This window comes from Phocoena phocoena, chromosome 6 (genome assembly GCF_963924675.1).
Source record: "Phocoena phocoena chromosome 6, mPhoPho1.1, whole genome shotgun sequence".
Classification (NCBI taxonomy): Eukaryota; Metazoa; Chordata; class Mammalia; order Artiodactyla; family Phocoenidae; genus Phocoena; species Phocoena phocoena.
Genome location: NC_089224.1, coordinates 79,935,607 through 79,949,214, shown reverse-complemented (window position 1 = coordinate 79,949,214; position 13,608 = coordinate 79,935,607). Strand labels below are relative to the sequence as shown.

The 13,608-nt window shown below is 33.0% G+C and overlaps 1 protein-coding gene across 1 annotated transcript in view; it reads right to left on the bottom strand.

Moving 5' to 3' along the window:
* ZCCHC7 (zinc finger CCHC-type containing 7) overlaps nt 1–13,608 on the bottom strand; it is a 238,781-nt gene that overhangs the window by 207,887 nt on the left and 17,286 nt on the right. The window lies entirely within an intron of this gene.

Sequence of the window (13,608 nt, the reverse complement as noted above, 5' to 3'; positions counted from 1 at the left end):
TGGAAATATTAAGGAATTTGCTCAAAATCAGACGGCTAGTAATAAGTGGCAAAAATCAGACGTAGGTCTCAATTTCAAAGTTTACGTTCTTAACCACCTACACCTTCACTGCCTACCAAACTGCTCTGCCACTGTGATTGGCTGGGAAAGGGAAGAGGAAGAGAAAGAGAAGTCCTATCTAGTCACAAAATAGAAAAAAAATCCTAAGAAAGAAAAAACTGAAAGAGACTAGTATTAAGAAGGAAAGAAGAGGGTTGCCCCTACCCAACTCCTGCCACACTCAAGAGTAATCAAGATCTCCAAAGATTCTTATGACGAATCATCACCATACCCTAAAAGGGCTTAACTAATAACTTTCCTTTTTATGGTTTCTCTAAAAAACTAAGTTAAATAAAATCCATTAATATGTCTCATATAATCCTAGCACCCAATGCATATTGCCTATACTATGATTGCTTAAAAACCTTACAATACTTAAGGGAGGTATCATACCAAAGGTTTGGGTAACCTGCCCAATTAAAAACCATCCTGGGGGCTTCCCTTGTGGCGCAGTGGTTGAGAGTCCGCCTGCCAATGCAGGAGACGCAGGTTCGTGCCCCGGTCCGGGAGGATCTCACGTGCCGCGGAGCAGCTGGGCCCGTGAGCCATGGCCGCTGGGCCTGCGCGTCCGAAGCCTGTGCTCCGCAGCGGGAGAGGCCACAGCAGTGAGAGGCCCGCGTACAACAACAAAAAAGAGAGCGTATAGAGAGGAAACCATGGCAAGCCTTAGAGGACTTGTACGGCTGGTTTAAATCTGTAGGATTAAATGAGGCCTCTGCTTGCAGGAATACCTCTTTCACCAGAAGCACTTGGCTAATAAGGATTAGGACTGTCTTAAAACCCAGTACATAGTGTATCACCAAGTTGTGGGTGATCTTGAGTGGCTGAGTGTCATACAGAAAGCACAAGAAAGTGGCCTGTGCCCTCTGGGTGTTTGCCTTAAAAAAAAAAAAAAAAAAAAATCCTGAGTCCGAAAATTCTCAAAGGCAGAAAAAAACATACATCTCAAGTTCTGAGAAGTGATAACTGAATTTAAAAAGAGTTTATGGTCAAACATTAATATGAGTTTTATGAAGATACAAAAGACTTAATCAACTTAGAGAATAAGTTTCCTTAGAAGCAAATGTAAAAAGTTTGAAAGACTTTTACAAAGAACCAAGACAAACCAACAAAATAAACAAAAGAAGTCTTAAATTGAGTCTTAAATTGGCAATACAAATATCTAAGTCAACCTCTAAGTAAACCCAATCTTCCTTATGAACCACTGGGGACATGGCTACAGTCTGAATCAGTCGCTGAATTTTGTAAAATGTTATCAAGGATCAGATATTCAAATATGTCTGATTTGAGTCAATCCATCATGTTAAATCTATGTTAAAAGAAAAGACAAACATCGACTGCTCAAATCTTGGCTTCTAATATTGTTCTCTAATAAAAGGAACAAGGGCTTCTTTGAGAAATAGCTGATTCTAGGTCTAGGGAAAGAAATATATAAGATGAGCCTGTAGCATCTTGTAGTGCCAGAAAGTAAGAAAGTGCTTAAAAATATGAAAGATGATGATGGGATTATGTCAAAGAGACACAGAAGCCAACTGAAAGAGCTCCCAAAAGCCAAAGCTGGAATAATTTAAACAACAAAATAATATTGAATCATAACCCAAAGTATAAAATCAATATCCATGAGTCCGTACTGATATGAATGAATGAATAACTGAATGAGTAGGGAAGAAAAGACAAATCTCCCACACAGAAGAATTCCAAATAATTTATGTATATACCCCACCCTCAAGGAGGTAGAGCATTAACTCTCTACTCCTTAAGTACAGGGTGTGCATAGTGACTTCCTTCCAAAAAGTAAAGTATAAAAAAGGGGGGGGGGGGGGGAAGAGTAACTTTACAGTGGAGAAACCAGATAAACATTACCCTCAGACAGGTAATCAAGGCTAACATCATCATGATAAGTCATGTGGATAGCCTTTACACTTGATAAGATGTGATGAGAATGGTACTTCACCTCTGTGCTCTTCCTCCAAAAACACCATAAACCCAGACTAACTATTAAAAAAACATCAGACAAATGCCAATTTGGGACATTCTACAAAATAACCGACCAGTATTTCTCAAAGTTGACAAGGTCATCAAACACAAGTCTGAGAAACTGTCACAGCTAAGAGGAGCAAAGGAGACATGGCAACTAAATGTAATATGGTATTCTAGATAGAATCCTAGAACAAAAAAAGAACATTAGGTAAAAACTAAAGAAATATGAATAAAGTATGGACTTCAGTTAAAAATAAGGTACCAATATTTGTTCATTAATTTTGACAAATGTACACTAGTGTAAGGTGTTACTAAATGGGGGAAACTGGGTGAGAATTTTCTGCACTATCTTAGCAATTTTTCTATAAACCTAAAACCATTCTAAAATCAAAAGTTCATTTTTTAAAAAAAAGTAAAGGCAAAAAAGACAGAGAGAAAGGGGGAAGTTCAGGTGTCACTATTTTCCTGCATATTTCCTACGTAATTTAAGGCAGGTTATTTAACCTTCTGTAGATACTTAGAAATCTTTAAAACTCATGGGAAAGAAATTCTCAAAACCTTCCTAGTATATGCTACCATCACTGTCAGTTTGCTCTGATCTAAATCTAGATTTCCATGGAGAGATTAGAACTACTGGTCTCTATTCTTCACTTAAAAAAGGGAGGGGGGATGCTTATGAGGGTTTGTAGTTTATGTGGGGATATACACTGCCAAAATAAAGAATTGCTCATATAGCACTGAGCTACCAGAAAACCTACCAAGAAACAACCCACAGGAGCTAAGTTTATAGTCAAAGCTCAAAAAAGCCCCACCATTACCCTAGAGTCAAAGAACTTTTTTTAAGCCTTAACATATGAAGATCATTTTATAATTTTTCATAAATCCTAAGTACCTATGTCAAAAAGGAAAATGAAAGCCACCTTTCCAATGTCAGCTTTAATGTCAGAAAATCCCAAGTAAACTAAAGTACAGAAGGATCACTTTAGCTAGAAAAAAAGGCTTACTCTCTCTGAGAAACAGACTTGAGGTATTCTAGAAATTTCTGGTTTCAGCTGAAAAGAAATAGATAAATAATCAGGTCTCTATAAATTCCAATGCTACACTGATTCACAAGAAAGAAAAAAAAGCTGCTCAGAAACACTATGTTAAGACTTAATAAACTTCTCAAGCCTAGTACACACACTGTAATGTTAAAGAATCATAAAACAAACTCACAGATGTTAAATGTTAGGATGCATAAAATATAAGGTTTGTAGCGTTTCTTACTGTTAAGAAACTTAAAGGGGAAATTATGGTTGTATACTTAAAAATAACTCCTCTTTCTACACTCCACTAAAAAGCTCTGTACACACATGTGATGCAATGCCTTCTGGATGTTATTCCAGTGTCTGATGCAAAAATATGCTTTTCTATTCCAGTCCTGAGACATAGCTGTTTCCCACACACACTTATTATTTACCCTCTTTTGTGATCCATCTGATTGACCTGCAGAATACATCAAGGGCAATTACTGTCACCATACAAAAGGACAATGGATTAAACTAATATCCTTAAGAGCAGAAGTGGAATAACAATTTAAATGAAATCTCAGATTTAATATATCCAAACAGTTTAACTTAAATGCAAAAAAAGAATTCTGTGCTTCAAAATATAACAGTTAGGGCTGACTTTGTTTATTAGCCCTCAAAATATTTAGGATTTAGCTTACCTTCCCACGTTAGACCCTACAAATTCAACATTTAAAGAGATCAATGAGAAAGTAAAATGCTCTGGTGTACAGGTGTCCCCAAGCTCCTGTCTACTCCCCTTCCTTTCCTCCTCTCCATTCCCCCTTCTCCAACCTGATTAAAAACCTAAAAAGAGCCCAACTGAGAATCCCACGGCCACATACTGGGCATCATTGTAATCCTAGTGATCCTCCTTTCCTCAGGAGCATTCATTTCTAAAACCTTAATGACACTCTGTCACATTCTCATGAAAAGGATCGGAAAAACTGCCATTAAAGGCTGTGTCCATTATAATCAGTGACTTCTTAAAAATGTTTGCAGCCAAGCAGTGATGTATCTTTGGGACTTCTTTTAGAGCTTGAGTCTTTTAGTAGCTTCTTAATGTTTCAGGGAATTTCTATGCACAGGAAATTATGAGAAATAATAATAATGCTTACAACTGCTCAGGGATTAAAAGAAAAAAAATAAGAATGGCAAAACAAAAGAGAACATGGCAACGCTGAATTTATGTGTTTCCGATTTGCTATTTAAAGTATCTGTCAAAGCAACTTAAACATATTTTTACATAAAGGCAAGCTGACACATGAACTATTAAGAACCTCCAACAGTAATAAAATATCCTCAAAGTAGCATACATTGTATGCAAAACACTATAAGAAATAAAGAAGCTACAGATGAACCAAAATTATTCCATGTATGATGTGAACAAATAATGTCACCCCAGTGTCCTCTCCCTTATTAAAATAGTCTTTTCCCCAGGTAAGAATAGTAGTTCCTAGGAAATCCCCCATTCTAAAAGCCTGGATTGATTTCAGAAAAAAGTAAGGAAATGAAAGCTATCATCTAATTCTTGCTTTGGTCAGTTTTATTTGTTTGTTGGGAGGGGAAGCAGTTTTTAACCCCTAAAAAATTTAAGAGGGAAAGAAGGGGAACGATAAAGGGGAATATTCTTCAGTGTTTTTCCGCCCAAATTCTACAACGTTTGGGATATTTGGTATGGATATTCTTAAATTTACTATGTTCTGTTTGCCCAGTTTGAAACCCAAATATCTCGTGACAACAAACTATAAGTTAAAGTACTTGTTTATTCCTTATGAGTTCACCCCAATTTATGAAACAAAATCCTATACCATAGTCTACAAAATAATCTAGGTTTAATTAACTAATGAAATTAAACTGCTAATTTATTATAAAACTATAAGAAGAAAGTAAAATTTGACTCCAAAAGTAATCAATTACACAAAAGCTTTAACTACGGTATAGGATGCTATTTAGAAGTAGAGTACAAGGCTTATAACAGAAACCATTTTAACAGGACTAGTTTATGTGCAGAATATATTTAGGAATTTTACCCTCTATTTAATAAATTCACAGTTCATTATTGTTCAAAATCATGCAAGCTGTGCCCATTCATCAGCACTGCTGATGAATTCAATTCAAATCCTAAATGGTGGTGACTTAGAAAAAGCTCAGAGAATTTGGAGACTTAACAGTGAACTCTCAGCTACCTTTCTGAATTGCCTTGTCTCAAAAAAAAAAAAAAAAAATCCCAAAATGGCTCCCCTTGCTACTCACATATTTCTAAGCCAGCCACTTCCATGTGGTTCAGAGAGTACAAAATATTAGCCTAAGCCTTTGTTTCTCAAACTTAAGAAATATATGAATCCCTTTAAAAGAGAAAAGTTCTCTGGAACATCAAATTGGTCCACAAATCCCAAATTTGAGAAACACTCATTTAAGAGACTAAAGTCTCATTCTATAACAACTGTCTTTCAGTTGTGAATTATCACTAAAACGTGTTGTCTTTATAACTTGTATAATTCCTTTTTTAAGCATCAAAATAAAAATACAAATTTTAACAATCCTTATGGAGCTCAAAGACCATTCCCTCAAAATGGACCGTAGGAATATAAGGAACCCACCCTGAGAAACAGTGCCCTATTCAAAACAGAAATAAGAGTCTGCTGCCCACCTAATCATGACATACTCTGTCTCCCCCACATACCTCCACCCTCACGAAAGCAGCGTCTTTCATCTTCTGCACCCCAACAGCTCTCTTAAACCCCTCATCTCGTCTCCTCTCTTAAACTATAGGATCTTTGAGGTCAGGGTCTGTGCCTGGTTCATCTCTGTACAGATCAGCACACCTTACAGAGACTCCAAATGCCCTGGTTATTTGTTGGCTGAATGAATGGATATGAAATATAGCTCTCTGGCTACTGTTTGCTGTCTCAGATTACTTATGTCTTTATTCCCAACCAGTATCATAGATAATCAAAAGTTTATCGACTTTTCAATTCAATTCCTACAACATGCTTATAAGATTAAACAGTCAATAGATGTAAGTATAGCCTTTGTATTTCCTCCTCAATATAAAGAAACAATTACTGATAGTTTACGATACCAAGTAAAAGTCAGTAAAAGATACAGATATAAACATCATTACCATCAGTGCTTGCACAGAGCATCTTTATGAAATTCCTTTATAATCAAATTCTCATATGCTAAAATGTGTCAAAAATTAGCTGACAAATAGCAGTGTTTTTTTTTTTTTTTTTAGCAGTGGTTTTAAAAACCTAAATGTTTTTAAGTGGTCAATGAGCCTGGTGGAACCAATAAAATCACAGCATATACGTGACTATTTTTGTGGATAAGGATCTATAGCACCCCTTGTGCAAAATGAAATAAAATTCATCAAACACAGTAAGTTAAAATGAAATAATGCTCCTTTTTCTTTCGAAAGCCACAAAGGTTTGGTTTGCATTAAAAATCTATTTTAAAAAATCAATTCTAAGTTACTATATAGTCAAATATGGATAGTTCCTTGGATGCTAATAAAAAGCATTGTATGAGCTATTACTTTTAATCCTATCATGACTGTCATGCCTTTTACAAAAGAAAGTCATTTGCATTGTAGAAAATGTAAAAGCCTAAAAGGTTAAAGCTCTGGATATAAAATTTAGCTAGCTGACTCAAAAACTATATCTCTATTCTCTTTACTCAACTTGCATTTATCTCCTTGGGATTTAGACATTTGGGAGGTTGGTTTTTTTCTTTTTTTCTTTCTAATTTTGCATTTTAATTTTATGGAATAAGATCACACAACTATATCTCTACATTACACAATATTAGACTGTCAAAAAAGTTTTTTGTTTTGTTTCGTTTGTTTGCTATACTTGTTAGGCTTCACCTAGTTATAGAGAAAAAGTATGAAATAAAAGTTTTTGTGGGACACAACATTTTTCAATTACATTACGAAGTCCGTTATCTCTAAAACTTTATTTATAAAGAAAGGATATTCTGTAGTGGCTTTAAGATGAAATAGTATTACTTTAAGTTCCCAAACTTCTATCAAACTGTTTTTTTAAATACCATAATTTGAAGGTGTTTGCGTAGCAATTATTAAGGAATGGGGGCTAAATGTTATTAATGGTGTGTTTATTTACTAACTTGATATATATAATTCAATTGTTACAACAGTTACTATTACATTAAAGATGCTAAAAGAGACAGAAGTCCTAATAAATTATCTTTAGGATAGCCTGTCTACCTTATACTTTCTACAGTTATTTGAATGCTAATTTCTGGACCTATTCTATGAGGTATCTACGGTTAGTACAACTTTAAGTTAAGAGAGCTGTTAAATTAGTTGACTTTATTAGCTATGTTTTTAAAATATTAGTTCAATCAGTATAGGTAATCATTAATGTTAAATTATATGACCATTAGAGCACTTGCTACTGAGTCAGATTTTCAACTTAACAGCTTCCTCTGAAGTCAAAAACAAGGTAATAAAAGGAGAAATTAACTTATTCTAAAATCTGCCCTTTTCATATTACAAGGCCATTACACTAAAGATTTCCCTCTTGTTTTTCCACAGATCTTGTGGGAATGCTGAGTAACAAAAACTGCATCTCTCTCAAAAGAAACTACTTTCTTGTGTGATGAACAAATCATCAGAGGAAATTACTAGTGATTTACTTCCTGTTAATTAAAAATCTTCTGGCAATTTAATACAGTTACCACACAATTTTACTTTTAAAAATGGGGTAGAGAGAGTAAAGAGGGACTTACTGCTATACAATGATAAAGCAGGTGTGATTTGGTAATACCGTCATATAGTCATATGGTCAGAAATAAGGTTTTTCATTGGGAGGATCTAAATCCTTTCCAAATTACAATTAAAGAGAAAAGAAAAATAACATCCATATATAGACTTAATAGAAATGTGTTCGTTTCTGAGAAAACCGGATACACAAATACAAAAAAGCAAGGGCTGTAAATTCACTATGCCTGAAATCAATTTGAGCAAAAAACCCTACATGTCAGGATTTATATACTTCATAATTATGGGCATCATCAAATCTTGAATAACCAACTCCATAATAAAGTAATTTAGGTACCAAAAAACTCTGGCAATAAGCAAAGGACTTAGTACAAGGGTATAATACTCAATATGGTATATCAAACAATGTGAGAAAAATCAAGCAACTAATCTCAAAGAATAAGTTAAAATAGTAATTGCTCTTATTTACAGTAATATTGATCATTTTTAATGTGTAAGAAAAAGAACTGAACCAGCCTACAAGCATTTCCATTCAAAGATGAATGCATGTGAAAAAGTGTGTTATACACTTCAACAACGGGGTACAAGACCTACTGTCCCAGATAATACCTACTAACAAAATAATACTTCTATTTTAATTCTGGGTTATATTCCTTGCTTCTAATTGAAATCAGCATCTCCAATCCAATTGATAAGAATAATTTTTGTCCAAAATTTTACTGAAATATGTTAATATTTTAAATGAGGAATGTTACTCAATGAAAAATTCATTTTAATATAATTTCTTTAAGTCAAGGTTTTTTTAAAAACCACCAATTAATAAGCAGTTTAAAAAGTTAGGTATGCTCCTCTTCTCTGAACTCATACAACTTGGCATTTTTACTTATTTATAATAGCATAAAGAATCAACTTCCAGGCTGCTTCCCTTTAAATTAAGGCCTGTTTACACCTGACAATTATCTTTATTCTAGAATTCTTATGTTGTTTTTAATAGCTCAAGCTATGTTTCCAATCTAGAAACATTTGGAAGGGTTTTTTAATTTGGAAGGGTTTTTTTGGCGTGTGTGCCTCCCAAACAACAATTACATACTCACAGCAAGCTGAACTTATTTTTAGACATATGTATAAGAACCAAAGCAAACTTCTAAAAATATAAAAGTATTATTTGATGTAACAAAGAGAGTCTATTTTTAAAACTAAAGAAAAGTACAACAGGAAAAGAAAAATTTTTAGCAATTTACTTAACTTCACCATCTTTCATGCCAATTTTCAACGTGGTCCATTTTTTAATCAAGGTCTACGTATCTGAAAAGTTGACTACTTGTTAAAATGCTCAATGAATTTAAAAGCACTGCTATAAAACTTTTCTTTATTCCATTCAGCCCCTTAACTAATCAAACAATGAAACAAATATTACAAGACGAAGGCTGACAAAAATTCATAATGAACCTCTCAGATGAGAAACTAATTGGTACTAAGTACACAATGGCTTACATTTAATCCTGTTAATAACCACACAAAAAAAGAAATAAAAGACTCACTTTTCAGTCATCTCTCTGGACCACTGGGCTAAAATAACAGCATGACTAAATCTGACATTGACCCCGTGGCCCTGCTAGGAGTTAAAAGAATTCCTTTGAGTCTTCTGAGGCCTGTTTTCAACTGCTCCAGAAGGGGAGGGCTAGTCATACACACTTGTTAGCCTTCTTTACAGTAACAGGTCAAATTAGAAATGGTCATATACACTGTAATATACACTAGCTCTTACTTTAGATGTGAAGTCTGTACCTTACAACACCACCACAAAAAGAATAAAATAGTAATAGCTGGCTGATAAGATGTCATAGATGGATAAAATGTAATAGAAACAGTGAAAATGTATCCAAGCAATAACATTTTACTGGAAATAAAGTTTTAAAACAAATAATCACAATATGTCTAAATTAAGAAGACTGAGACAAGCACCAAGATGAATCACTAAGCTTTAAACAAGAAAAAAAGTTATAAATTTTCTAGCTTTATCACAGAACAGTTTTCAGCGAGCCTACTGAATTAAAATACACCTGTTTTGTAGGTTTTTGTAACATGAACCCACGAATAACATCCAATGTCAAAATGATATGAATCTGCCTGAAAGCAGTTTACTTTTCCCCTTTCATCCTTTTCAAAACACTTTATGACTTCCAACAAAGATATGAGCATCTCATACCTTCCTCTCTAACTAGTGATTTAAAATAATTATGGATATGGATTTACTACATTTGAAAAGATTTCTCTAGTTCTAATAGTAATACTTTTAAATTAAGTATATTTTCTTAGATTAAATAAGATCCCAGGCTTTAATCCTATTTCACAAAGTCTAGTCACTTAAAATCTAAATAAACCAACCACTAGCATATTTTACATATTTGCCTGAAGTTTTTGCAATTAAAAAAAATATATGACTGCCAATATTTAATATTAAAAGGTTTAAATTTCCTATATGCTGAAAGCCAATAGATGTCCATATAATACTAAGAAAAAAATTACTACACACCAAGACATATTTTGTCTCTATGGCAAAATATAAAAATTAATTTCACAAAGTTCAGTTTCTGTACTCTTATAGACCTTTTATAATCTTAGCTTATCATATTAATAAAATCAAACAAATTCTATAGTCAAAGAACTGTTACTTAACTGAACACAATAACTTAATTGAACATTAGCAATTAGCCTCAAGGCATTTTTGATTAATTTTGTAAGCCTTAAATTTAGGATAAAGACCAGAGTTAAAATTGTAATACTTATCACAATCAAACTTTGTGAAATATGTCAAAGTTTATGTGAACTCTTAGAAAAAGAGTTAAGCACTCTGTTTTGAAAATCTGTAATGGCAGATAATCTCCACCTGTCAGGTGGCCACATTTTGGGAAGGAGGTTTTCTCTCCCCCCAGTTCTTGTTCTGTTCTCACCCCCTATCTTCTCCCATATACATAATATTATTTTTCAGGAAATACCAACAATCAACTAAAACAATAAAATATTAAAAACAACCTCAAACTCACCAACCTATAAGAGAATTGCAAAATATTTCACAAACAACCCCTATTTTAAGCCCAAACTCAAGAGCCCACTTTTCTAAACAGAAAACTCTGAACAGTTTCCATACTGCACAATGTAATTTTACCCTAACTGGCTTACCTTCCCAGCATTTTCTGGCCTAAAAAATATCAAGAATAAAAGTATTTCCATTATACTTTAATAGTTACTATACATGTTTAGCCATTCAGTTTTAAAAGAATCTTCCACCCACTGCCAAAAGAAAAAGGAGAGGGAGAACAAAAAAGAAATCCTACAAGAGTTTCAAATAAAGACTGGAAAAGGCACCAGGCAATCATGACCTTTAAAAAAAAAAAGTTGTCTGACAATTGTCTGTGAAGTTTTTTTAATAGCATGAAAGCATTTCACCAGTTTGTTCTTTCCTTAATAAATTTCAAGTTCGGCTCTATAGTGCTCTCCTATGAAAAGCCACACACAAGGAAGTCTATGCATGAGCTTTAAGAACTAATAACATTTTACACAAACATTTGCTGGTAAAACGTGCTAACAGAAGAATTTTGTGTTATTTTAAAAGCTGCATACTTTCACAATTGGATCACTTTTCATCTCACAGATTATACCCTTATTTGATGGAAATACTAGAAACAAATACATTTTACAAGCTATTTGTTTTTCTCAGTAATCACACATGAAAATCAAGTACAAACTTATAAAATACCTTTTAAAATACTAATCAGAACTAGGGAGAATAATTTTACAAACTTATGAAGACTCTAACTATGGTTAAAGAGCAGAAATTCAAAAGATTATCTTAATTGCCATGAAAAAACAATAAATAGACTATCAGTATACATTTTCTTCTTAGTTTGAAACTCTCACTGTTTTTCAAAAGAAACTGCTTCTTGAGAAGTCATTTGGTAGAAATCAAAATGTGAAATACAGTAACTAGAAAATAATAGTTAAACAAAATTTCAATAATGCTCTTTTTTTCTCGGTAATAGCAAATTCTATAGATCAGTTTCGTATGCTAGGAGCACTAAAATTCGCATGAAAAAATAATTAGCAGACACAGAAAGGAAACTTGCCCTTACCCCAATTCCCAAAGTACTTAACAGACAACCAGAAAGAGAATTTTAGATATTTCACTGCCATGGTATATAATCAATTAAAAAAACAAAAACCCCTAAAATTATGCATATCAAAATTAATCCTTTTTCATCCTTTTTATCAAATTAGTTCTCCTAGCCGATTAGCTAACAGTATATCATAACAACATTTTTATGGTATATTGGGAAATTATTAAAATTTCTTAAATGCTAAAAAGGATCTTATTATTGTATATTAATTTAATAAATACAAAATCCAGTTAAATAATGCTACTGTGTGATGGCACCCTCACAAATGTAAAACAGAAGTAGCTTTGACCACATTAATTTGATATTTTAAAGTCTTCAGATATTAACGAAAAAATATTTGGAGGAGATGTTAGGACTAGAGGCCTCTACTTTTCCCTTACATTAGTACTGAATTACCCAATATTTAAATTGCCACAGCACTTCTCCAAAGACTTAACATTCAGCAGCATAAAGTTGTTTCATAAAACAAAACTCTTCATATTTGAAAAATAAGCATGTTTTGCAGGAATAAGCAAACTTTTAAATCTGGTCAAGTTAAAACTGTATGTTTCCAATCAAATGTATATTCATATGTTTATTTGAATATATACACACCATCGACAACAAAAACTGAATGAAAAAAGAAATCACATACCAGATTACAACTGATTTCCTATGAATAACTTTTGAATATACAATAATATTTAAATTAAGAATTTTTAACAGTACTATATACTGCTAATTAGTATTTTTAGGATTTACTTAGTTCAACTATAACATAACATTTTTATTCCAACAGTAGAGCGACCATGAATAGAAAATTTCGGGATTAATAATTTTCTATCAATTTCATGCATAAAGCTAACATATCTTTTGAGCTTCTCAATGGCTCAAAAATTAAATTGCTACTCTTATTAAGAAAACAAAACCACAAACAAAATTAGTTTTTCCCTGCTACTCCCCATGGATCTAAGTCCACACAATAATTCTTCCCAATCTGCAAACAAAACAAAACAACACACAAATAGATAGGCTAAGGAAGAAAGATCAAAACAAAGAAACAAGTTAAAAAAAATCCTCTTTCCCTTTAGCAATCAACAAAATAACAAAAAAGAAAAAGTGGAAAAGTCACCCAGAATATATGACCATGTAAGCATGGGCACTCTTGCAGAAAACCAAGTCTGCAACCCAAAGCCATGGGAAATTTAAATTAGAGCAAACAGCCACAATAGGCAGGGAAATCTGTATAGATAAAAAGGGACTGCTGAGGTTGCAGGTATACTACTAAAGATCTTTTGAGATTAGTTTTATTAACTTTAAAAAATAATAAACAATAACTGTATCCACATCATACATAAAAAAATTAAGTTTTTCCCCTTAAATCAAAATATACATATGTATGTGATATAGCTAAAGGAAGAAAAAGGATCCCCACTGCTAAATACTGAGAATCAGCAAATCAGAAATTTGTTTTACAACTCTATCTCCTTCTATACTTAAATAATGTTAAAAGCAATTGAAAAATTTAATGAAAGGAAGAAAAGTCAGAGATGAGACCCTTCACTGCTGATGTTAACTT